A 26,029-nucleotide genomic window follows, 5' to 3' on the forward strand; every position below is an offset into this window, starting at 1 on the left:
GCTGATTACGCATGGCGTATAGCCCGTAGTAGACTTGCTGCTTCCAAAGATGAGCAGATGCACGTTTACGACCAGTGACACCCAGACGAACGTTTTCCTCCAGCTGCCCTCGTGCGATCCCCTTCTGACGAGTGGGATGTATTGAAAATCGCCTTCCTCGCTGCACGGGCCCATACCGCGCCCTTCGACAAGCGACTGACGTCTCGTAGGAGATTGTGTCCGCCAGTCCGACTACATCTTCCCTTCCTTCATCCAGCGACGTCGTCCACGTTTCGAGACTCAAGCTTTACTACCCGTCCTCTGCTGCGGGTCCTTAGTGGCACCGAGCCGGTGGCTCTGCCACCGGGACTCGCGATACGTGCTACTCGAAGACGATATCCACCTTTAGATTGAGTGGGGCGTACCTATAAGCGGCCTCTGACTGATCTGGGTACGACGACGTGCCTTGCTTCACGTCGGGTAGCTACTATGTTGGCCAGTGCTAGGCATTCCTTTGTAAGTGCCCCTCGAAAATGACTTCCCTACTTTGCTCGCAGGTAACAATATCTTTTTGTGTATGTATATTTTATATACAAGGAATAAATTAGTGATGGAAGCTTGCAGAAACTTATACATCAGGCGAAATCCAGTTACGTGGACGTAACTGTTCGTTATTTTGAACAGCATAAATGGTTGAATCTTGCTCATGAGAGCGAATTTTACGGAGCGTGTAGTCAATCCACAAGAATAATCACACGAGCCCGAACAGTCTGTCTGCCTTCAGTAGCCAGCTTTTTTTATTCAAGTGTTATTCGTAACGTGACTGTGCTTTTGACGACACATCCTTGACAACCTGTGACCACATGGTATATGTAAACTGTGGCTATATTGTGATCAGAAAATTGATACCATTAGTCAATGCCTGCGCCCGTGACTACAGTTTGGAATTGGGCATTTAGCCATTTGGTTCTTTTTTTTTCCCAGTTATCCATCAGTGAAGCCTGGAAAATACCCCAATGATGTTAGCCCCCTCTACAGCTTTATTACTTCTTTCATGGGCAAGTTTCAGTAGCAGTACAACACGTGAGTGAGCATTTTTTACTACTCAGCCGCACTTCGTAGCAGCGTGTACCGTAATATTTCGATGCTGGAGGTCAGTTAACGAGAGTAGCTCTTTGTTGTGCAGAAAAACCTAGACCTAATTGTGTCAGCATGAGCTTAATCACATTATCGAGGGTAGCTGAAATGTTTTTAAAAATTAGAGTTCTCGCGGTAGTCATGGGGTATACGCTGGGTTGCTTATCTTAGTGACTAAATGAATGCTTCGTTAAGTAGAAAAACATCAGTTCATCTATTTTATACTAGGTTTTGTTATATGCGGGGAACTTATCGACGATAGCGTGCAAATACCACATATCTATTTCATCAAAGAGGAATATACATGTGAAATGATACGTTATTGTGAAAATTACTTTTCAGAATAGTACATATACAATGAACGACGAAAAAGGGGTTAACTCAAGGGCCCCATTTTTATTTATCATATCATAAGAAGCCAACAATGACACCAATGTCATTGTTTATTGGCTTCTTCTTCTATATATATATATATATATATATATATATATATATATACAGGGTGTCCCAGCTAACCTGGAGCAAGATTTTGAAAAAAAACTATGCGTTCTTCAGAACAGAAATCGCGGGGATGTTAGCGTTTATGTAAACGTACAGTACCATATTTTGCTTGTCTTTTTAGAGTAATTAGCCTAGATAAATTAATTCACGTTTTAAATATAGCTTGAAACGTTCAAGCGTGAATGGGAAAGTTGTGGAACTTCACTAATATTGCCCTACCCAGATAATTCCAACGAGATAGACAGCGTGGCCGTTTTTATTCGGGCAAAACGAAACCCCGCGGAGCTTAAAAAATACCTCGTGAGAGCGCACTCTGTGCGCCCGAATGCGCCGCGATTACAGCGCTCTCATGAGTGATTTGCAAAACATCGCCAGCTACGCGCCTTCCCTACACTTACGAGAAAGGGCTTCAACCTTTGCTCGGCTCTGACATTACCGGCAGCAGCTGGCGACGGCGCTCCGAAAAAGCGCTTCGTCAGCAGCCGCTCGCGCCCATCGCCGAAGAACGCTCCGTCATCAGCCGTTTATTCCGATATAACGAGAAGAGCATTTTTTTTCACCGTTCAAGTCGATGCGGAATGCAAAAAATACACACAGAAAATGCATCATACATCTGGAACCTGCGCGAGGGAGAGGATCATTTGTTAGAACGCCGCTTTTCTTCTAAGCTGTGCCAGCGGCTAAATGCATGTGAGCTCGAATGTCCCTTACTATCGTGCGGCACAAACGTTTCGAAGAATTTGTTTGCAGTGCCTAAAGCATGCCGTACTCAAGCGAGCAGAAGGCGAACAGAACCTTGGGAGCGGCACAAGATAAAAGCTGCCAAGGTATACCGAAATTGGCAATGTAGGGGAAGTCCTAGCGCGAACACAATTATGTGGAGTTACTTCACGCTGAAAGAAACAGGTAGCTTTAAGAAGACGCTGCACAGAAAGGGGCTATCACTGAAGAGGCTAAAGGAGACATTTTGGCTTTCATGACTGCAAACCCTTATTCCAGCGTGCGTGATGTGAGTGGTGAGGTCCGCATTTCAAAATCTTCAGTATCAAGAGTTCTTAGGAAGGCTGAAATGCATCCGTATGACCTCCCAACTGCATCAAAATCTGCAAGAAAGAGACTTTCAATGGCGGCTTGATTTCTCAAATTGGATCCTTGTTAACAGTGACGAAATACCAGATTTTGTTGGCAAAGTGCTGTGGGCAGATGAGGTAACCTTCTCCAGAAATTCTCAAGCCAACATCCATAATGCGCATTACTGGAGGGATACGAACCCGCATTGGGTGACGCAGACCAGACACCAGTACAAATGGTCATTCACTGTGTGGTGCGGTATCTTTGACGGAAGAATAATTGGCCACATATTTTTGACCACATGCTCACTGCTCAGCGGTACGTGAACGACATTTTGGAAGGCCCAGTAGAAAATTTTCGATGTCATCGTCCTCTTGCGTTTTTAAAGCGAACTTGGTATGAGCGCGACGGTGCACCAGCTCACAGCAGCAGCCTTTCCCGAGCCTGGCTTGACGAAGCCGTCAAACGCCAGTAGGTCGGGTGGCATGGACCAGTGGCATGGCCTGCAAGGTCACCGGACTTGACAACTCTTGACTTCTTCTTGTGGGGACATGTGAAAGACCGAGTGTACCGCAAACCTACAACTACACCAGAAGCGCTAAATGCAGAGAATGCTTACGCCTGCAGCGAGATACCGTCTTGCGTCATCAGAAAAGCTACATCGGACGTGCTGAAAAGGCGCCAATACTGCATTATGGCAGAGGGCGACTTGTTTGAACACATTCTTTAGACAGACATCACAGCAAATAAATCTCTACAAACTTTATCCATGAAAAGAGCCATTGCTGTGAAACTTTTGCACGACGTGGAAAAGGCACGTAAGTATTATGAAATTGCCAATTCTCTGCCGACAAGAATGGACAGGAAGCTAAAACATAACCTTTCGTGTCAGTTTACAATGCTTCCTTTTGTGAACCCACTGGCGTTTATCTCGGAACCAAGCACAACGCGAAACTCTATCATGGGCAGCACGAAAGGCGCGAAGCGAGCGATGTTTTTTACAAAGCGCGGTTGAGAGTGCTATATTCGTGGCGCATTCGGGCGCACAGAGCGCGCTGTCACGTGGTATTTTTAAAATTCCGCGGGTTTTCGTTTTTCCCGAATAAAAACGGCCATGCTAAGTCTATCTCGTTGGAAGTGCCTAGCTTGGGAAATATTTATGCTACTCCACAACTTTCCCATTGACGCCTGAACGTTTCAGGCTATATTTAAAAAGTGAATTAAATTACCTCGGCTAATTACTCAAAAAAGGATGAGCAAAAATGGTACTCTAAGTTCAGATAAGCGCGAACAACATCCACGCGATTTCGGTTCTGAAAAAACGCATAGGTTTCTTCAATATCTTGGTCCAAGTTAGCTGGGACACCCTGTACATTTATATATGCAGATGGCTGACTAAAACGAGCCCGTGCCAAATGACGCCTGACCTTTCGGTGCAAGTTAAAGAACAACAAAAAATAGCATATGTAAGCAGGGCCCGTCTTGCTGTGCAAATCGAATTTTGTTTCGGCGAATGCAACAGATGCTTCACTGACGTAATACCTGCGAGCGATCTGATATGAAAAACCTAAAAGATTTAGTGGGCTAGTTTGGGTACGTGTGAAAACAAAACTGATGTGTCACAATATATAGGCTCACAATGAGACCTTCTACTATGAATAACAAAGCGTGATTGACTATTTTTACTGATTGGTTGGAGATAAGCGGGTATATAACACACCGACCGATCTGGCCTATGCACATTTTTCTGTAAAGTAATTGCGACGTGCACATGTGCGCAGCACTTGTTTTGCATCTAAGAAGCTTTACATTTTCTTTCATACATCTAAGTTTCGGGAAAATTTCTGCGAAATTAGAATGAAAGAAACGAATAGAACTAGGAATTCAGGATGATTCGACATTTGTTACGAAGCGACATTTTCTGAGAACGCAAGCTAGACGGGTTTTTAAGCGCTTTTAGTTTTGATATTATCTGCGTGCGCGTAAATATATGTGAACCTTCTCGACAACTCCATGAGAACTCCATGAAAGGCGATTCCACCAGTACATAATATCGCAGTGGTGCTCGCTGCTGTGGTAGCCATATAACTGGTCTTTTAAAAACACAGACGTACGTTATATGCAGTGAACGGTGATTTTATTTTGCTGCAGCTTGCAAGAGGTGTGCCAAGATATGGTGTCCTGAAGTTTTAGAAGAAGATTCAAACAGTTATTTGAAGGAAGCCGCTATGGATCCGGAAATAGTGGCCGTGTTAAACTCTGCAAGAACAGGTAAGTAGCTTCTCGGACATCATGAAATTGCTACTGTGCTACATTCAGTAGCAAACATTGTACCAATATCGCGGCAACTCAGGATACATGAATGAACAAGTCATGTCTTGAGACAGCAGTACACGACGGAGGTAGCAACCAGTCCTAATCCAAGTTACGCAGAGTTTCTAGTCGATCCCCACCGGACTCTGGCTACCAACAACTCAAATTGTTTTCAGCGGCGCAGCCAAAAAAGCAGCGAAACATTTAAAAAGATAATGTATATAATATATGTACCGAGTTTGTATTCACATAGGCAAATAAATTGGAAGCAGGCGCACAATCGAAGAAATATGCTAGATGGTATAAGCGCTGTATATCAACCTAGTTGATTATAGTGTTAGAAATACGGCCTAATTGCACGAAAGCGAAGGTAAACACGCTCCTAGTGTAAAAAATCTCGAGAACTTAACAATGTTCCATACAAGTTCATGCCACAAATGTTGCTATTACACGCGTCCAACACTGATGTACTACAAAACCTTTGTGTCAACGTCACAGACGGAGCGCTCAAACATTAGTATTGGTTGCTCCTAATAGCAAGTGCATAGAAAGTTTGTCCGATCGGTTGATGTTTCTGAACTTACGTCCAAGTCGAACAGGGAAGTGTAAGGACAGGTCGCGAGAGTACTTCGCAGCAGTGGAGGTGCGGGTATCGGTAGTGATGATAGGCAAAGCACTGTCGCCAATATGTATATACCCAAGCCTTTATCGCAACGAGTATTCGGCGCACAGGAAGTTAACCAGGCGGACAGACAGGTTTGCCACGTCTTTGCTACCAAAAACAATGATGGCAACTTTGTGAGGTATCCGACAGAAACATTAACAAAAGCTGCAGTTGGGGAGGAGGCCTGGTCGTTTGGGCCACCTCCGTTTAATTAAGAGAGAGAAAAAGGAGAAAGAAAGGCAGAGAGGTTATACTTTGTCCAGTTTCTTACCCGTGGGAAATGATGTGGAGGAGTGAAAGCGAGGTAGAGAGAAGACGCATGTCTTCATTCCGATTTCACATGCACCAAGCCAAGTGAAGTACTATAAAGTCGGGCCCTTGGGTGCCCGACTTCAGGTAGCTTTCAGGTAATGTAGAAGAGCTCGAATGGCTTTCTGGGCTGATGAGTTGTGAGGCCAGGCTTCCAAGACATTCGCTTCGGTAAATGGCCTATCGACCAGTCTATCCGAGGCAAGCTTGATATTCCGGCTTTGTTCATTGAAGCAAGAAAAGGGAGGCAAAAGATGACCGATGGTTTCTTTACACTTGCATTTGGCGCACATGGGTGAGTCCGATATGCCAATGCGATAGCTGTAGGAGTTAGTAAAGACTACGCCTACCCACAGCCGACACAACAGTGTTGCGTTACGTGGTGAAAGGTTGGTTGGTAGTTGCAGTTTCAGTAATGTGTCGATGCTGCGTAATCGACGGTTAGAGTTCGGTGGAGTAGGCCGATGTCTCAACGTGTTGGTACGCGCGATATTGCAAGGCTCTATTGCAGCATCTACTCTCTATAAAGGTATGAGCAGTGCCCGTGCTCCAACCTGGGCACGTGAGGCAGCTTCATCGGCAAGGTGATTACCAACGACGCCTCATTGTGCCGGCAGCCATTGAAAGATGTCTGCGTTCAGAAACGCAATGACAAATTTCGTTGATTTTGGACATGAGTTGTTCGTAATTTCCACATCGTACACTTCGCACACTTTGGAGTTCTGCTTTTGACTCACAAAATCTTGCCGGTTTGCTAGGCAGTTATTTTTTCATGTAGTCCATAGCTGCACAGAGAGCAGCAAGTTCAGAACCTGATCTCGTGACGTGTGGAATCTTAAAATTCATGACCGATCGAGATGGCATAACAGTGGCGCCCGTCGTGCTTTCCGAGATCGAACCGTACTTGTAAAGATGGCTTTGGTTAGCGTATGATTTATGTGGAAGCTCATATGCGATCTGCTTCAGAGCCGCGGAGATCAGGCTAGCGTTCTTTGGACGAGGTGGCGAGATCAAATCCCGGCCATGGCGGCCGCATTTCGATGGGGGAAAAATGCAAGAACGCTCGTGTCCCGTGCACTGGTGGCATGTTAAGACCCCCTGGTGGACAAAATGAGTCCGGAGTCCCCCACTACGGCGTGCCTCATAATAAAATCGTAGTTTTGGCACGTAAAACCCCACAATTGAATCCCTTCTTTGCAATTTCCTGCAGAGCAGCGTTCATAGGAGGCTTTTTCAGGCACCCCAGAGGAGATGGCGTTCTTGTTGCTGGTATCTCACTGACAAAGAGTGCGGGTTGCTCGAAATAGATATGCAAAAGGATGGCCTGGGTATTTTCTCAGACAAGCGGGCGAGATGGTGGCCAGCACCTTTGTATGTAAACCGAAGATAGTGCGTGGGCAGTTATGTAAGTCTTTAGTGGGGGGTCGCACGATGGCAATTGCTAAAGTTGAAGCACACCCAGGTAGCGCCACACGTGTTCGGAGGGCTTGGCTCTGAGTGCTCTTCTGTAGGACACGAGTGTTAGTTTTGTTAGCATTGGACAGCACTGGTGTGCTACATTATAATTATCCTAGGGAGAGCGTCTTGTATAGTTGAAGCACAGATGCCACGGAAGAGCCCCACGTTTTACCTTCGAGAAACCTCTACATAAATGCAATAGTGATATGCCTCTTCTTCAAGTATGGCACGTACGGGCTCTATGAAAGCTGTGTGTCAATAATGACACCTATGAATCGGTGACAATTTGCTTGTGAAATTTTTTGGTGGTGAATAGATACGGGTACCAATTCATAGTTTTGGAACAAGAACAACAAAGGAGGAGACGAAGCACACTCATGCTTCGCGCCACGAGCAGCAGCAGCTACCCATGAAGCCGGGCTTCGATTTATGTAGAATAAACCCTTTTTCCTATACATTAGCAGGCTTGATTTCGTACAAGTCCTACAATTTCCGACAAGATCTCCTACAAGCCTGACTTCATGGGTAGCTGCTGTTGCGCGTGGTTTGAACGGTGCTCAAGAGCGCTTCTTCCCCTTCGTCTTTCTTGTTTCAACAAACTGTTCCGTGCGCAGAAGTTTACAAAAAGTTTGATTCCAGTGGGTGCAGGGGTTCAATGGTCCGTTTAACGGTGGAGCCACCTCGTGGTCTCAAGGTACAGGATCTTGTCTTGCCGTCCCTTCCTCTATGGAGCTCCTCTATTCGAAGAATGTTTCATAGTTGCTGGGGCTTGCTGCACTCTTGAAGAAGGATGAGGTTGCCTTTCTTAATTCTATCCAACGAGGTCATTCACTTGGGGCTGGGTATCGTCCTTAACCCCAAAAGGTATTCTTTGGGACAACGCTCCCACAAATTCGTTGGCGTTTTTTCTCGTTCCCACAAGGGTAGCATATGGCGACTATCTACTGTGTTCTCGGCGAGTGTTATGCCGGGAAGTGAAGATATTCGCCTTTCGATGCGAAAGTGAGAGGGGAAGATCTAGACAGTCGGTGTAAACGTGTGTGAGTGGCCGGGAATTTATGACAGCTTCTACTTGAGCTGAGGTTGTTTGTAGCCGTTTCTTCGTAAGGGATCTTTTTCCGATTCATTTCTTCTATGTCAGTTTGACAGACCTGATAAGACTCGTCAAGACCGCCCCACTATGGTGCATGATCGGTGATAAATTTCCATTGTATATGATGGTCACCGCTGTAGGTACAGACTTGTTCGTTTCTGAGTGATTGCCACAGTTTCGAAAGCTCTCTCTTGCACTTCTTGAACGCTGATGTGTTGTCCGAATACATAACAGAAGAAAGTCGTCGACGCAACACAATGCACCGGAAAGCATTGAAAAAGCTCGTGGCAGCCATGTCTTCGGCTAGTTCGAAGTGAACAGCTCTGATCACGGCGCGCGTGGAACTGCAAATATATACTTTGGCGTAGTCATTTAGACGTTTGACGTAGAGGGGACCAGCGAAATCTAGTTCTGTTACTTGAAATGGTTCCGAAGGAGTCACGTTTTTAGGTAGTAACGGTGGAGTTACTTCGGAGAAAGGTCTGACATTGTAGCGTGGGAACATGATACATCCTTTGATGACCATCTTGACTAGCTGCCCTTCACGTAATATTCATTATATTTCCACTGTTAGTTCAAGTGTATCCCGAACCCCTGCATGAAGAAGTTGTCGATGGTGCTGGACGACGAGGAGCTCCCAGTAGTAGTGGTGCTTTGGTAATACGATTTGGATGTTTTTCATTGTAAGATTTTTGCAGAATTGTAGGCGTCCGGCGACTCGAAAAACTCCAGTTTCGAACAAGCAGGTCATGTCCCGAAGTGTTGAATCCTTTATATGCTGAGCTTCTTTAGAGACGCGGTCAACTTTATGCGAAAAGGCTGAGCTTTGAACCCTTTTTATTCAGTATAGGTCACTGGCTTTTATTTATTCTGCATTCAGGGCTATCCGGAACACGCCTTCCCGCTTTTGCTTCAAGGAAAATCATAGTATCCAAACATTAGCACGGTGTAGTAGCGCAAGAGAGCTGTACTTATGAATGTCCATAATTGGTTGTTCGGTGGCCCAATGAGGACATTCTCCATGACACTCTGTTGATGATCGGTAGAGTTTGGTCCTGCCCACGAGACTAAGTTTGTTAATTCGCACAACTGACCAGGGCATCTCCATAACTCGAGCATTTGTGAATGCCTCGGTCAGATGACTCCCAAAGTTCTAGTGGTTATTGTTGGTAGCAAATGCATGGCAAACCTATCTGTCTGCCTGCCTGCTTCGCACGCACACGTACATTCCTGCTGAAACAAGGCAGGCTGGCAGTTCGAGTCTGGTAAGGCTTGTGTACATCATTGCCGCCACCCTGGGCTTGCACAAGACTAGCGTTGAGCAATTGTCGTTTGCATTTTCTGCTGTCCAAATGATGGAAACGGCGTCGTAGCTTGACTGACAAGCGTCAGTTAAAAAGTGCAGTGTGTGTTTGTCGCCAATTCCATGTACGCCCTGACGGTAGAAGCGGAGAATTTCAATATCACAGAGGTCTGGAAGTCAATTGTACCAATTTTCCTATTCATGTAGAGCATCCAGTGGCAGCTGTTCTTGCCCTTCAGTACTTTTCTTCCAAAGCTTTTGAAAACAGATCTTCATTCTTATTGCGCAAGGGGTCAGCATGCCGTGATGGTCGTATAGGCGAGAGGTCGTCTGGAGCATGAACCGCTTGGTATTGGTTCTTTGTTGAGCAAACTCAATAGCTTTCCCGGACTAAGCAACAGTACGTCGGTGTCAGGATGCCATACCGATCCCGGGACTTTCACTAGTCCAATCAGTTGTCCCAGAGCTAACTCCGGAGGTAGCATCAATTTTGTGCCAAGAACGCGTGGGTCGATCGAAGCTCACTTGTGTAGCTTCACAAGTGTACTTGCAAATATCTTCATGGCTTCTGACCACAGCTTGGACGTGTCTTCAACGGAGTCCGCTACGGGTAAAATGTCTTCAACTTCTATGGAAAGCCACAGCTTTTCTGTAGCTTCGGGGTAAATTGACGAAGCTTTCTGAAGATGATAACGGATGGTTGCCGCCAAAAGAAAGGGCCTACAGGTCGTGCCGAATGGTACTCTGGTCACACGCCAGATACCAACGTTAAAAGCGGTTGACCTAGCGTGGGTGCTTTCTCCGAAAGCAGGTGGCGCAAAACGTATCGGTTTGTGCGGGGTGATGCTTATTTGCAGAAACGCTTTTTCCATGTCTGCTACTGAAGCAATACGATGTTTTCTGAAGCAAAGTAGCCGGCGTATGAGATCGACAATGAAGTATGGTCCGGCGTAATTGCTGTCGTTGAACTAGAGTTCTCCTTTTAATGCGACGAAGCATCGAAGACCACCCTTACCTTGTTTTACGGTCTTCGCCGATTACTGCATGGTGTAGCTTGTCAGACACTGCGTCTTCTTTTTTATCGTCAGTGACCTTCTCTGCTGCACCATCTTCAGGGTATTTACGTATAGCAGCACCATATTCCTGCAGAAGCTGAGAGCTTCAATGAAGCTTTCAAGGATGTTAATATAAACGCGTCTGTGAGTTTGTTCGATTGTTGTGGTTGGGAACTGTCGCTTCCCGTGGAAGCGAAACTACGTAACGATGATTCTCTATCTGGACTCTGCCGTTGAAGAAATCCAGAGCTAGACCTGAGTCCTGGTTCTTGTTACGTCCATCGCCTTTTATCCGTATAATTTGTAGGTCCACGTATTAATTTGTGGTGATATTACTGCCCGTCATTGCCGCTTTCAGTGCAGTTGTCTCGTTGCATTGCATGCCGCTAGGGCAAGCGGCTACTGGTCCGTCCAGAGTCCAGTCTAGTGAAGGACCAACGGCTTTGGTTCTGTTGTGCGACTTCCCTACGTGTCCTGTGATAAGTGTCCAGTAATAATAACTGCCAATTAAGATGTCGTCAGGTTTAGGGCTTTCAGCTTGATCGATGTCAATGAAGTCATAACGTTGATGCTCGAGCTCATTAGTAAAGTGTCTACTAAGACGTGGAATGGGTTGGTCGCACATCTTGGTCGTGATGAAAGCTTCGAGCAGCAGTGATTTGCAACTATGCACTGAACTCAGAGTTGTAAGTAAACAGTTGAAAGGCTTCTCTTTATGATGCCCTCCGAAATATTCTAGTGTGAGACATTCTTGATCAAGCACTTCATAATTTAGTTTCTCCTTCAATTGCGTGGTCAGAAAGCTGTGCTGGCTGCCTCCATCACATAAAACGCGAACTAGCACTGCTTTCCGGCGGTCCAAGCAACAGCTCTTTTGAGCTATGCGCGCCGTTTGGAAGTGCCTGTTCCAATCATCTTGAGTTGTATTTGTTTTGGGAACGACTGGGGTGCCGCAGTCGTTTTCATCAACGTAGGGTCGCACATTGTTTCTGCATGGCGCCGATTCAATTTTTCACATTAGTCCAGTCTTATGCAGTTTCTTGGTACGTGATGCTCCATAGTACAGCGGAAGCAGCGACGTCGATGTAGTAGGCGTTTAGTTTTCTTTTCCTCGATATGAACTGCATAGTCGCACTGCTCGGCATAATGGGTTGTTGACTCGCAGAAAACAGGCCTTTTTTTAACGAACGGGTTTGGCACGTGAGGCCAGACTTCGGGGTTGAGTGTTGACGGCATACCAGTTTCGTTAAGGATAAAGATCGCGATGTGACTGTTGCGCTACTGCGAAAATCTTTTTCTTTGCCCTTCGATCTGCCCTATTGTATCGAAACATGTAGGATTGTTCGTTCTCGAGTCTATTTCTATCTGAATAAAAAGCAGCAAAATCTTAATGCTTGCCTTCTGTTGGTTGGTGCGACCTCCTTGATCACCAGTGATACCAGCTCCTCCCCTTGTCCTTTTATTGTTTGTTTCTTCATTGGTGTGCTGTTTCTGTTGGCGCTTCATCTTTTTAAAGCTATGAACCAAGTAGCCCCGCAACGTGCTCTACTCCTCTTTCCTTCAATTTCTGGTCTGTGATGGTGTTGTTGACATTGAGGACAATATCGTGAGGAAGCGACTTCAGGAGTATTTGGTAGAGCATTGAAGAATAATAATCCTCCGGTACTATGAGTCCAGGGTCTCAAGGGCATGTGTCTGGGATTGCGCAATGTCGCATGGGCTTGGAAGTCCTCGAAGGTCGTTGCGGATTAGAACGGGCTGCACGTCGATAACTCGCCACATATGATCCTGAATGATCAAGTTGTCCTTAGCAAAGCGCCGTTTAATATGTCCAGGGCATCGCTGTAACAGTTTGCAGCTGCTGTAAGTCACGCGATCTACAATGTTGCGTCGCTGGTCAAAACCGAGCGCCGATAAGTGATCTTGTCTACATCGCTGAGGCCGTCGTCATTGTGGATCAGTTGCTTGAACTGCTCTCACAATGGTGGCCGCATTGATTATCGATCGTTGAACTTCATAAGGTTGATTTTCGGAAGGCGAACATGCCGTTGCTGCGTGCGTTGAACGGGGTCGCTTAAAGTCGATGGTGACGTACGGTAGGGCGATTCCTGAATCTGACGTATACGGTATTTGAGATTCGCAGACATTCCGGTGGCTCGATTATTGTAGTTCACAACCCGCTCAAACTCTGCTGAAGCTTCCGTTGTAGACAGCAGAGGGACGATGTCGGAGTCAGTTGCCCTCAAGTCCGTGTGAAGATGATTCAGGTGTTCGCTCTGGTTGCAAAGCTGCTCTTTCGCAACCCAGTATTTGCTATTCGATGTCGTTAAAAATGCGCGTTAGCTGCGATCTCTCGTCTTTGCACGTGAGCTTGAGCGCTTCCATACTTTGACTCCACCGTAAGCAGCAAAATGTCTGTACGATGAATCAGTAGGCAGGAAGGAGATTACCTTGGGGCCATCTATGTGGTTCGCTCTTACGTTGAGTTTCGGCACCACTCTTAGAAAATCAAGCCTCCTGATGCATAGAAAATCGAGTTCGTTAGGCAGTAACCGTAGCCCGACTCCGTCGGTAGCTGCTGTTGCACATGTCACGTTTCTTCAAGAGACTTCACCCTTGCAAGTCTTAAAACTGCTGTTGAGCCCACTCCGCAGGGGCAGCTGCGTCAGCAGGCGTTTGGTGTGTTGCAACATCACGTACCTGAGCACATGAGGGTTGTACCCTGCCGCGTGTAGCCATGCTCGGGGAAAAGAGGATCCTGGGGGTTGAGCCAATGCCGGGTGCTTTGACCTTTGTGGCACCCCGGTGGCGGCAATACACCTCTTTGGCCTCCGCTTCACGTAGATGGCAACGCCGAACTGATCCACCCTGGGGAAATCGGTAGTTGCCTCTTCCTGTCCTCCTCTCCAATCTTCGTCGTTCTCTCTCCCTTTCAAGCTTTGCTATCTTTTACTCACTTCGTTTACTTCTAGTTTTGCAGGCAGCAAGGGTTAGCTGTGTGTATCTAGCAATATTTCAGTACATATATTAGGTTGTAGCGGAGTTATATAGCTGACGTCTACAGGTATTTTCCTAACTTCATAGCGTTGGCTTGTTTGGCTCGGTGGTGGGTGGCTACCACCGCTGCTGAATATTCCATGAATGTCATGGCAGACGCATTCCCCGTCCCTTTCAGATCGCCCTTACAGAAGAGGGCGCACCGAAGCAATTTCTGATTTAACTTTAAGAAGCGACTTAGAAACATTCCCACGCTAACATGTGATGCACATTGAACGATCCATAACAACGAGAAAACTGTCGCCATTCCTAGTGGCGAAATGCCTCGTAGAAAAAAAACTGAAAAGCATTAAAAGGCCTCAGTGATGTCAAATATGGACCTCCTCCTCGAACTCAAAACCAAAGATCAAGTAGAAAAGCTGGCTGACCTCACCTGTGCCGGTGACATCGAAGTCACAATCTCAGCACACTGTTCTCTAAACACAAGCAGGGGCGTTATATCAGAAGATTTCTTGAACCTGAGCAATAAAAAACTCCTGGAAGGTTTCCAAGAAAAAAATCTGTTCAAGGTTCAAAGAATAACTCTCCGAAGAAATGACGAACAAATTCCAACTAAACATGTCATACTTACCTTTGGTACCAGTATAGTGCCTAGTACATTTAATGCAGGGTATGTGAAGCTCAATGTGGGAACATATATCCCAAACCCGAGGCGGTGTTTCAGGTGGCAGAGGTTCGGACACGCATCGCAATCATGCAGAGGTAACTCGACATGTGCAAAGTGTAGCAGCAATGGTGATCAATCGGACAACTGCAATGCTCCTCCACACTCTACAAACTGCAAAGGAGATAACCCAGCGTATTCGTGATCTTGCCCTTGCTGGATGAAAGAAAAAGAGATAATTGCACTTACGATGAAAGAGAAGATCTCGGTTTTATGAAGCAAGAAGGAAGGTATCACACTTACCTCAAAACGTCAAACACCCTAGGCCAGTGCGGTATGGCAGGCGGCAACGCCGCAGTGATCTCAGTCGTCTACAGGGACCGCACTCAGTGGCCCAGTAGTAACTCCATCCGCCCCCTTGGTGTCAGCAGCCACTATTGCTCCATCACCATCAAAGACGGGCCTGCAGATCCCGATTTCGCAGGGCCCTAGGCTAAATCAAACTGCAAAGCCTGAGACGCATGTCTCAGTGCCTGGTTCTCGATCATCAAGCGTCTAGGAAAAGCCTATGGAGGTCCACACAACAACTCCAGCGTCATCGACGCCAAAAGATCAGCACTCTCTGGAGCGTGTTAAAAAAGACAAGCTCTTGGTAACTGCGCCATGAAAGGGACCGGTAACCTGAGCGGTTATCGTTCTTCCAATAGCACAATACATTTAACACATGTCACCCACAACTATTCAATACGTACACATAACTTAACATTCTCAATTCCGCCACTATGGCTTCTGTCATACACTGCAATTGTAAAGGAGTGATTCACAATTTAGGTGACAATAGAGACATGATAAATAAGTTCTCGCCAGTAGCATCTTGCCCACAGGAAACAAACTTAGGCCCTAAACACAGTCAATTCCTCAAAGGTTTCATTGTTGTCCGAACGGACCGCGAACACTACAGCAGTTTGTCAGGAGGAGTCGCTATAGTCGTGCAAGGCGGCACTCCTACCCGAAACATTAAATTAAATACGTCTTTCGAGGCTGTAGCCACCACTATTAAATCATATAAAACTCTTACCATCTGTTCAGTTTATATTCCACCTCACTCCCACGCTACAATTAGAAAACAGGAGGACTTAATAGAACAGCTGCGTGAGTCTTTTCTTTTAGTGGGAGATTTATTGATCATTCTACTTTTTGGGGTAGCGATAAAACTGAGCACAGAGGGCAGCTTATTGAAGATTTTGATTTACCTAATAACATTTGCCTTTGAAACTCAGGTACGCCAACCTACTTATCGCCTTTTAGTTGCCTAGATTTAGCCTTTTGCTCGCCATGTATCTTTAGGGATTTTAAATAGGAAGTCCTGAGCGCCTCATATGGCAGCGATCATCTACGTGCTATCATCAAACACGCATTATCCTTACCCATTACCAATTTTAAACCGCGTCGCTGGAAAATACATCTTGCTGACTCGCCGCTTTTCATGAGACATGCAAAACTCGAGGAGGTCTTTTGAAGGGAACTAAGAATAAATGAAATTAATGAAAAGTCCTCAGTGGTTCTAATGTCAAAGGAAGGAAAGGCAATACCTCAAACTTCTAGCCTTGTGCGCAAAAAAATTTACCTCTGGTGGACTCCTGAGTGTACAGAAGCAAAATAGCTTCAAAATAGGGTCTGGAGAATCTTACGAAGACACCCCAACTGTAAGTTATCTTATGCTTTAAACAAGCCAAAGCCAAATCACGGTTTATCCGAAGGCAGGCAGAAAAATCATCGTGGAAGAAATACACATCCTAAATAAACGGTTCAGTCACATCTAAAGGAATGTGGGAACCAGTACGTTCTAGTCAAGGCCAAGAAACAGCACTACAAAAGGCAGATATACTTGGCTAAGATTTTCGGGATGCCTCTAGTTCAGTGAATTATGCAAAGGAATTTTTAAAGCACAAACAGTCTGCTGAAAAACAGATGCTGCCCACTGCTGGCGCCTCGAATGAACTGTACGATTACCCCCTCATACAACAAGAAATGCACAGAGTCTTTCTTGCAGGAAAAAAGAAAAAACAGCGCCAGGTCACGACCGTATTCACTAGCCCATGTTGGCACATCTATCTCAAGCATCAGTAGATGCTCTCCTGAAATATTTCAGGATAATCTGGAAATCTGTTATAATGGCGGCAGAGTGGAAGAAGACAATAGTAGTTTAATTTTAAACGATGGTAAAGCCCCAATATCAGCAAGCAGCTGCAGACGCACTGCCCTCACATGCTGATTAGAAATATCATATAAAAGCATTATCAATATAAGGTTCTCATTTATTTTAGAATGAAGAAACTTGATAGGCCCCTACCAGTGTGGAAACAAAAAGTGTTGTTCAACTACTGACCATCTTGTCCGTCTAGAACATGAAATTCTGAACATGAAAACATGTGCATTTTTACAAAAACAGCAATGTCTTGCAGCTAGTTTTCTTCGATTTAGAAAAATCCTATGATACCACAGCGAGATATAGAATTTGAAGAGAGCTGGCTGACTTCGGGATCCGTGGTAAAATACTCAACTGCCTAGCTGATTTTGTGTCTAATAGAACATCTCAGGTAGGTCTGGGCTCAGTACAGTCTCAGACATTTACACAGGAAAATGGCGTTCCACAAGATTGTGTTCTCAGCACGACACTATTCATAGTAAAAATGAACTCAATTAGCAAGATTATACCATCGTCTCTTATGCACGATGTATACGTACACGTTTTCCAAGAGGCTTTCCGCGCCTTGAATTTGTCAGCATGTGAAAAGGAGCTTCAGATCACAATAAATAAACTTACACAATGGGCTAACAAAAATGGTTCCCGTTTTTCCACACAGAAAAGAGTTACTGTTTTGTTCTCTCAAAAACGAGGGCTACAAAACGACCCAGTCGTAAAATTTAATGACGCCCTACTGCCGGTGAAACAAGATCACAAGTTTTTAGGAGCAACCTTCGACAGTAAACTTCCTAACTCACATAAAACAGCAAATAATAAAGCAAATAAAGCGTTGAATAACCTCAAAGTTTTATCTCATGAGCACTGTGGTTCCGACCGAACGCGTCTTTTACTTATCTACCGGTATCGTGTGCGCAGAATTCGAGGCAACGGCTGCGTGGTTTATGGCTCAGCCAGAAAGTCTTACATTCGACGACTTGATCCAGTACATAACCTTGGATTGCGACTGGCAAGTGGTGCCTATAAAACATCACTTGTCCCAAGTTTATACGTTGAGCGTAATGAACCTGCCTTACAGCAGTGCAGAGCGTTACTCACCTTTTCCTACGTGCTCAGCGTTCAGTCCTCACCACAACACATACGCTACAACATCGTCACAGCGTACAGATCACGCTTACACCACTCAAATAAACCGAACATGATTATGCCGCTTGTCCTGCGATATGAGGAATATTGTCAGGAGTATGACACTCCTCATGAAGTCGTCCAGGTTGCCAAGAAACAACAACGATTGCTACCGCGGTATGATCTCACACAGTTATGTGACTTCACATTAACACATTTAAAGAAAGGAGCCACACCACACGAACACATCATACAAGAATTCAGTTCTCTTCAGGAGAAATATGAAAATAACACGAAATTTTACACCGATGGCTCTAAAACAAAATAACACGTGGGTGTAGGGGCCGTAACAGAAAATTAGGAAACAAGTATTCGTTTACCAAAACTTACATCTGCTTTAACTGCTGAAGTTTATGCTCTATGGGTTGTAGTTAAAAGAATTATCACTGACAAACACAAAAGTATTCAAATACACTGATTCCTTAAGTACACTAAAGGCTGCACATCTGAAATCTGAGTGTTAACCCCTACTAGGGGATATTCGAAACATGGTGGCGCTAAAGAAATACAGGGGATCAAATGGTTTCTGCTGGGTCCGAAGCCATGTTAAATACAGGGGATCAAATGGTTTCTGCTGCGTCCCAAGCCATGTTGGGATACCGAGTAATGAAAGAGCTCATAGATGTGCTTTGATGGCAGCATACATAGATATGACAAAACCAACGCTTCCATATAAAGATAGTATCCGTGCGATTAGTAAGGCCTTAACGTCAAAGTGGCAACACGAATGGGACCATTGTGCCGACAATAAGATACATCTCACTAAACCCGTACTTGGTGAGTGGAAGTCGTGCAACCACCAGCAGCGGTTCTTTGAAGTAGTTTCATGCCGACTGCGCATTAGGCACACACTCCTCACACGCAATTATTTACTTACAAAAGAAGATACGCCAACGTGCGAGAAATGCCAAAAACCACTAGCAGTGACACATCTAGAAGTACATAGACGAAACCTTTTGCACAACCTGTATCAACTACAGATACCTTTACGCCCTGCTTTTATTTTAGGAAATGATCCGATAGTCCCGTTGCCTGACTTGCGTAGATTTCTAGACAACGGCTTTTCACACTAAATATAGATTACCACGGCTTTTTTTGAACTTAAGTTGGATTTAAAAAACACCTCGTGTTTGGCGAAGCATAGCCTTAGCCGCTTTTGCGCCACTAAACCACATTTAACTAATTAACTATCTGTCGAGCACAGGTATGAATTTGATAGTATATACGCAGTATGGCTGAGTAGGTTCTGTCAGATGCTGCCACTCCCACTGGGATCGACAAGCGTATGGCCGAGTGCTATGCAATCTGCACACCGAGCGATAGGATGTATTTGGCTCCAACTACATCGTGTTGCGCGACAACGCCACCATGTGTGCACGTGGCCTATGCATGATCAAATAATGGCTCCTTTTTTCTACACAACGATACCAAAGATACGGGCAGCACGGTTGCGAATAGATAAGCTAATAATACTATTATATTTTTAGTTAAAGGCAATTTTAGAAAGCGACTCCTTATGATGACCAAGCTGAAAAATGCTTCCTGTCACAAGGACACCACATAGTGACGTGGTAAGTATGAATTAAATAAAATAAAATAGCGTTTCACGTGGCAAAACGCCATATGATTATAAATGGCGAACTCCGGAGTAGCTTTGACCATCTGGGGTTCTATGACATGCACCCAACGGACAGTACTCGAGTGTTTTTGCATTTCGCCTGCGTCGAAATGCGGCTGCCGCGGCCAGGATTCGATGCCGCGCCCTCGGGCCTACAGTAACTGCAACACCAAAGCTACTACGCCCCAACGGTGGGTTATGATGTAAGCAAATGCGCATCAGCTAAAACATTGATGCTATGTTAATCAATACAATTTTAAGTCACGGGATGGGGTGCATTCTTTTGGACACAATAAAAACAGTAAACTACATGCCCCGCGGTCAGGCTGAAAATCGTGGGCACTATTTATTAGAAGTGTTTGCCTGTCTAAACTGCAGTATTGCTGCTGAAATATCAATCCCTGCTTTTCTGCAAAGGTGACCAGAAATCCTGCGTACACACTTGGTGCCCAGCAGTGCAACTTCCTTGTGTTAACACTTGGCTTAGAAGTTCTGGTGATGATCCAGAGACTATCCCAACGACAACGACGACCGAAAGCGCCGCTGAAGAGACAGCACGTGAGTAGTGTTCAAGACATCTATCTCTTTGCGACTTAATCAGTGTGATGCTTAACTAGGGGCGCTATAAAGTAAAGCTATTCCAAGCTTTTTTATTGGAATTCTGCAGGCAGTTCTCCACAATCGGGCAAACAACTTTCGGGCCACCCTAACTTCGCCTGTCTGTCAGGCTACGTCACGAAAACCGCGATAGCTCCCCACCTGATATGACGTTACAGACTGATTATACTTTATTAAAGTGAGCAAACAATAATTATTGCTGATACGACGCCTTTTCGCCATTAACGCTCTGCCATCTCTAAAAGCTTTTCGGGCTGCGCCCACTTCGCCTGTATGTCCCGCGACGTTACAAAACCGCGAAAAGTCACCCCATAAAACTGACATGTACGTGTTAAAGCTGCATTAATATGCTGAACAAAACTGATTTTTTTTTTCTAAATAGCCAGAGACTGCCCCATTCCAGAAGCAATAGAAGAGAGCTACCCGACGATCGCTCAGGCACAGGCTATTTGTAGTTGCCGGAGTGCACGGGTTTATTTGCGTAAAATAAACCTTTTTGCGTGACCGTATAACGTTATCGAGCTCTTTCGGCACGTTTTCGACATCGCTCTGCCAACTCTTCTTTGCTGAGGATTTGTTTGAGCGGCAATCTTAACCTTCCGTTGCACGCTGCCGCAATTTTTGACCAGCCACCGCAAGCTAAGTAAGGGAAAGTGGACCAATCGCAGGCGCCGGTACCACCCTCTTCATGCGGTTATCTATTTTCACTGCACGGACTCGGTCCCATCGAAAACCTATCCAGTTGAGCGTGCTTCTCACCTCTTGTCAGCCAATTATATAAGAAAAACCGTTCAGTGTAGGCAATAGTACTCGTTTTCAAAGTGAACAAAGGGCACCTCCTGCGAAAAAGGAAAGCGTTTGATTGGGCTCTTCGGACAACGCTGCGAGTCATGGCCCGATGCTTGCGTCGGCGGTTACCTAAATTTTACGTCAGGTAATTGGAATAAAGCATATTCGATTAGTTTTACGTTATAGGGCCCCAGACTAGGCCACTTGCTGGAGCAATGGCCTAGGCTAGGCGCTGTGGCATTTGTAATACCTGCAACTCAACTTCAAAGTTACTTCAACATATTGGGCACCTTGAGACGGCGGGATGTCTCGGTGGTTGCCCTGGTGTGTGCCCCTTGATATGTTCAAGTAGGGGAAGAGGACGAAATAACTTTAGTGTGTGTCTTGCGAGTTGGCTCGGAGGGCCAAAGGCCCCGCCTAGGCGACGGCCAGGAGTTCGTGGGTGCTGGCGGCATCCTCGGCCCGCTGGACGGCCAATACTGCACGCCGATGACACTAATGTGTTTTTTGCGGACAGATCCATGACAGAGTTGCAAAGTTCAATTAATACATATTTAGATCGGCTATCGAATTGGCTACACATCAGCAAGCTGCAATTAAACATTAACAAAACGAAGTACATATTATTTGCACCAATTAACAAACCGTTGATCATAAAATTACAGTGAAATTCCGTGGGGCTAAACTAGAACAGGTACAAGCTCACACGTTCCTTGGCGTGAGGTTCACAGAAGACCCATCATGGAATGCATGTGTAATTACCCTTACAGCTGAGCTTAGCAAAATTACAGATTGTTTCTTTGATATAAGAGACGTTACACCGGTTTGGTTGAAAACTGTCCTTCATTATTCATTATTTTACTCTAGGCGTTCCTACTGCATATTAGAATGGGGCACTACATATACGCAGAATTAGGAAAAACTTGTTATATTTCAATAGAGATTGCTGAGAGTTTTCGAAAATTATTGAGAATGCCGCAACATTTGAGCACAGAGCCTTTGTTCATCAAATATGAACTACTAAATGCCTCCCAAATTTATTATTACAAGTTATTACAATAACTAAAAGCTAATGAACTTTTTGATAGGTACGGGTCACAATCGCAAAATCCACCAAGTATCCACCAAGTAGGAAAGCAATTCCACTTACGCGGACGAGAACCAATTATGGCAGACAACATCTCACTTATCAAATCTCTGCATTGTTGAATCGTCTAGGAACTACGGAATGGAATATGCCTACAACTAAATATTTCAAGTTCTTGTTAATTGAAAATGAAATTGAATATAACTGTGTGTTTTTTTTACTTCCGATTATATATTCAAAGTTTGCTGTGTTTACTAGATTGGTAATTGCTGTTGCTTGATAATTACACTTTATATAAGTTCTTCACGCTGTTTGTGAAACTGAAATTTGTATAATGTTAGCATTAATTTTGTGCTGGATGTTGTAGTGAGCATTTGTAATTTATTTTGATATATTTGTATTGAGTGTATGCAACATAGTAACTGTATATCACTTGTCCTAAAACAACGAAAAAATTCAATTCTAGTAGTTATTTATTATTGTAGTGTGGTAGTTGACAATGCTAATTTTTGTGTTACACAATTTTGAAATGACGATGTTGTATTTACTTTGGTGCTACGCGTAAGCTATTTGCTGTTGCCATAACTTTAACGCAGCAGGAGCCTCTTTCAGGCGTCGGTGCCTTTTCCTCTTGTCCCCGTTTCTGTAAACATACAGAAGAATTTTTCTTTCTTTCTTTCTTTCTTTCTTTCTCTCTTTCTTTCTTTCTTTTTTTCTTTCTATAATTAATCCTTGAGGGCGGGGCTGAGCAGTGCAGCCTCCCAGCGCGTGCGAAGGCTGTTGCTAGAGGCCGCGTTCTCGTTATTGTTGCATATCCGTTGGCATTACCATAATATATGCTCCAGAGTGGCTCTGGATTCACATTTTTGCATTTGTCCGTTTGATATATATCCGGATATATTATGTGCGAGAGTGGATGATTCGCATACGTCCTAGTTTGTAACCGCGGCCACGCGACAGACTGCTTTTTTGTCAATGTTTTCTTTTTGGGGGGGGGGGGGGGGGAATCGGGAATATGCTCTTCTGTAACCTATAGTGCTTTGTTATGTCATTATATCTGGTTATTCTTCCCTCCCACTCATCTACCGCACCGTCACGTCTGGAGGGTGTCGGGGTGTCACTTGCGACCGCGGCTCGGTCCGTTCGCCCTCGAGCTGCGCCATGTGCTGCATCTTTGTTGCCGTCCTCCACGAGGGCGTGAGTGGGTGTCCATGTCATGTATATTTGTCTTTTGCAATCTTGACCTCCTGCAAGAAGAATACGTAGCACCTCCGGGGACATTCGACCGTTGGCAAACTTTCTTACTGACGTCTGAGAGTCACCAACTATCGTGGTTGCGTTAGTCTGAGCTACTGCGAGCGCCATGGCTACTTCTTCCACTGTCTCGTTACTTGTCGTGCGTATCGTCGCGCACGTCTTACACTGTTTCTCGCTATCGATTACGGCTGCCGTAAACCCCGTCTGCGACTGTATCGAGCCGCGTCTACGAAGACTGCTTCCTCGTTGCTGCCGAATTTTTTCAGTATCTGATTCGCTCTTTGCTCTCGTCTGTAATTATTGTGTTCTAGGTGCATTTCTTTGGGATAGGGGTATTACCATCGTTTCTTTTGTCTCTCTTGGGATGTCCACCTAATAGCGGATGTCCACCGCTATTAACAGCTTCCTTCTCCAGGCGTCTGCTACAGCGCCGACAAGCGCACCCGCACTCGGCCGTTCAGTGCACCTGTGTCAAAGAAAAATTGCAGTCGAAGTGTTACGCATTCTAACATTTCCGCGAGAGAAATAATTTATGGACACATGGTGACATATGTGATGCATAAAGGGACGCTCAGTCAGAGCAATTGCCGGCCTTGTCTGACGGGATTGCCCCACCTGTATATATAACCACCACAACCGCCGTACTACTAAGCGACTAAATTTCTTTATTTCTATACTAATTACGAAAATTAACAGAAGCTTTATTATATATAGTTGGTATGGCCTCAAGGCAATAGGCCCTGCTCCCGTAAGTTCTCCGGTATGGCACGTGGTTGCGCTGAACAAGGTTGCACGCTCGGTTCCAATGCCGCGCATAGGCTTAATACCAGCTCCTTCGGCAGCCGGTACCGTTGAAGGTGCTAGTCGACAATGTCGTCAACTGCCAGCTGACGACGAAAGGCGGATCGCGCAGTCTAGCTCGGGTTCCGTAACGAGCGTGGCACCTACATATTGAAGACGACCGAGCCAGTGAAGGAGAAACTCGGTGGTTTCGCCCATTAAATGGTGGCTCGGGCAATGAATGAGAAGCTTATGAACGAAATCTAGCCGGCTGAGTCGCAGGCTTGTCGACGTGTCGCGCACGCTTTGTATTCAACTCAATGAGGCGCTCAAGGTGGTAATCAAGAGATGGTGTGTCGGCGGCAACAGCGTGACCATGGTGGATGGCAGCGATGCCTGGGGTGCCAACTTCGTAATACTTGTTGGGGGGCTAGTTGGTGCATGTTTCCAGAAGAGGGTTATAGCGCCGAAAAAACACCACACAGCAAGCGAGACGGGACAGGCGCAACTTCCAACTGTTTATTCACCGCGTATGCGAATGAATATAAGGTCAAACAAAGATGGGTAGCAAGAACCACACATGCGCACGAGGTTTTTACAAAAAGCGGATAAAGATAGGTGAGGTACACACGTATCTCACGCCAGTGTATCTAAAAAGGCAGTTTCATTCTTATAAATGGAGATAGATGGGGCGCTAACACAATCGCTACAGTCTCTTTCAAGATAGTAGGCCTCCAACAGTTCACGGGCTGTCTGGTCCTTACTTCTGTTTAAAACCTTTGCTTCTTTCAGCCTTGCCACACACTTAATCTTCCTTTCTTCTCCGCAGGCTTTACAAGGATGCGGCAGATGAGAACCAGTACCATTTTTTAAATCGCGATTATGTTCCGCTAATCGGTCATTAATACAACGGCCGGTTTGTCCGATGTACTTCTTTCCACATGTGAGAGGTATCTCATATACGACACCCACGGCACATTTAACAAGCGGGGCTGCATGTCTCTTTTTACAGTCAGTTTTGTTTACCTTGTTGGGATCAGTTTTAACGCACAAGCCAGCCAGTTTCTTTACTCCGTACACCCGTAAGGTAGCGCGCAATTTGAAGCATGTAGCGACAAAATATCAGGTTCCTGTGGTTTTTTCCGCCCCAAAGAAACTGGCTGGCTTGTGCGTTAAAACTGATCCCAACAAGGTAAACAAAGCTGACTGTAAGAAGAGACATGCAGCCCCGCTTGTTAAATGTGCCGTGGGTGTCGTATATGAGATACCTCTCACATGTGGAAAGAAGTACATCGGACAAACCGGCCGTTGTATTAATGACCGATTAGCGGAACATAATCGCGATTTAAAAAATGGTACTGGTTCTCATCTGCCGCATCCTTGTAAAGCCTGCGGAGAAGAAAGGAAGATTAAGTGTGTGGCAAGGCTGAAAGAAGCAAAGGTTTTAAACAGAAGTAAGGACCAGACAGCCCGTGAACTGTTGGAGGCCTACTATATTGAAAGAAACTGTAGCGATTGTGTTAGCGCCCCATCTATCTCCATTTATAAGAATGAAACTGCCTTTTTAGATACACGGGCGTGAGATACGTGTGTACCTCACCTATCTTTATCCGCTTTTTGTAAAAACCTCGTGCGCATGTGTGGTTCTTGCTACCCATCTTTGTTTGACCTTATATTCATTCGCATACGCGGTGAATAAACAGTTGGAAGTTGCGCCTGTACCGTCTCGCTTGCTGTGTGTTGTGTTTTTTCGGCGCTATAACCCTCTTCTGGTGCCAACTTCCACAATTTTGTCTGCTTTTTCAGCGTAAGCTTCGAGCGAGTCGGTGGACTACAAACTTAGAATCACGCGTACCTGGTCAGACAGTGGCTGAAGAAACAGCTCTCTAAAAATGGGAGTGTCCGCTGACAATGAGTCTTTCCCAGGAAGGTGCTGCGTGCGGCG

At 45.3% G+C, this 26,029-nt stretch overlaps 1 long non-coding RNA gene across 1 annotated transcript; it reads left to right on the forward strand.

Moving 5' to 3' along the window:
- The first annotated feature begins 968 nt into the window (after positions 1-968).
- Positions 969-20,105, forward strand: LOC129382968 (uncharacterized). The gene is made up of 3 exons (XR_008610933.1): positions 969-1,062; positions 4,840-4,959; positions 19,971-20,105. It is a non-coding gene; the product is annotated as an uncharacterized lncRNA (long non-coding RNA).
- The last annotated feature ends 5,924 nt before the right edge of the window (positions 20,106-26,029 follow it).

This window comes from Dermacentor andersoni, chromosome 3 (genome assembly GCF_023375885.2).
Source record: "Dermacentor andersoni chromosome 3, qqDerAnde1_hic_scaffold, whole genome shotgun sequence".
In the NCBI taxonomy this organism is placed as follows: domain Eukaryota; kingdom Metazoa; phylum Arthropoda; class Arachnida; order Ixodida; family Ixodidae; genus Dermacentor; species Dermacentor andersoni.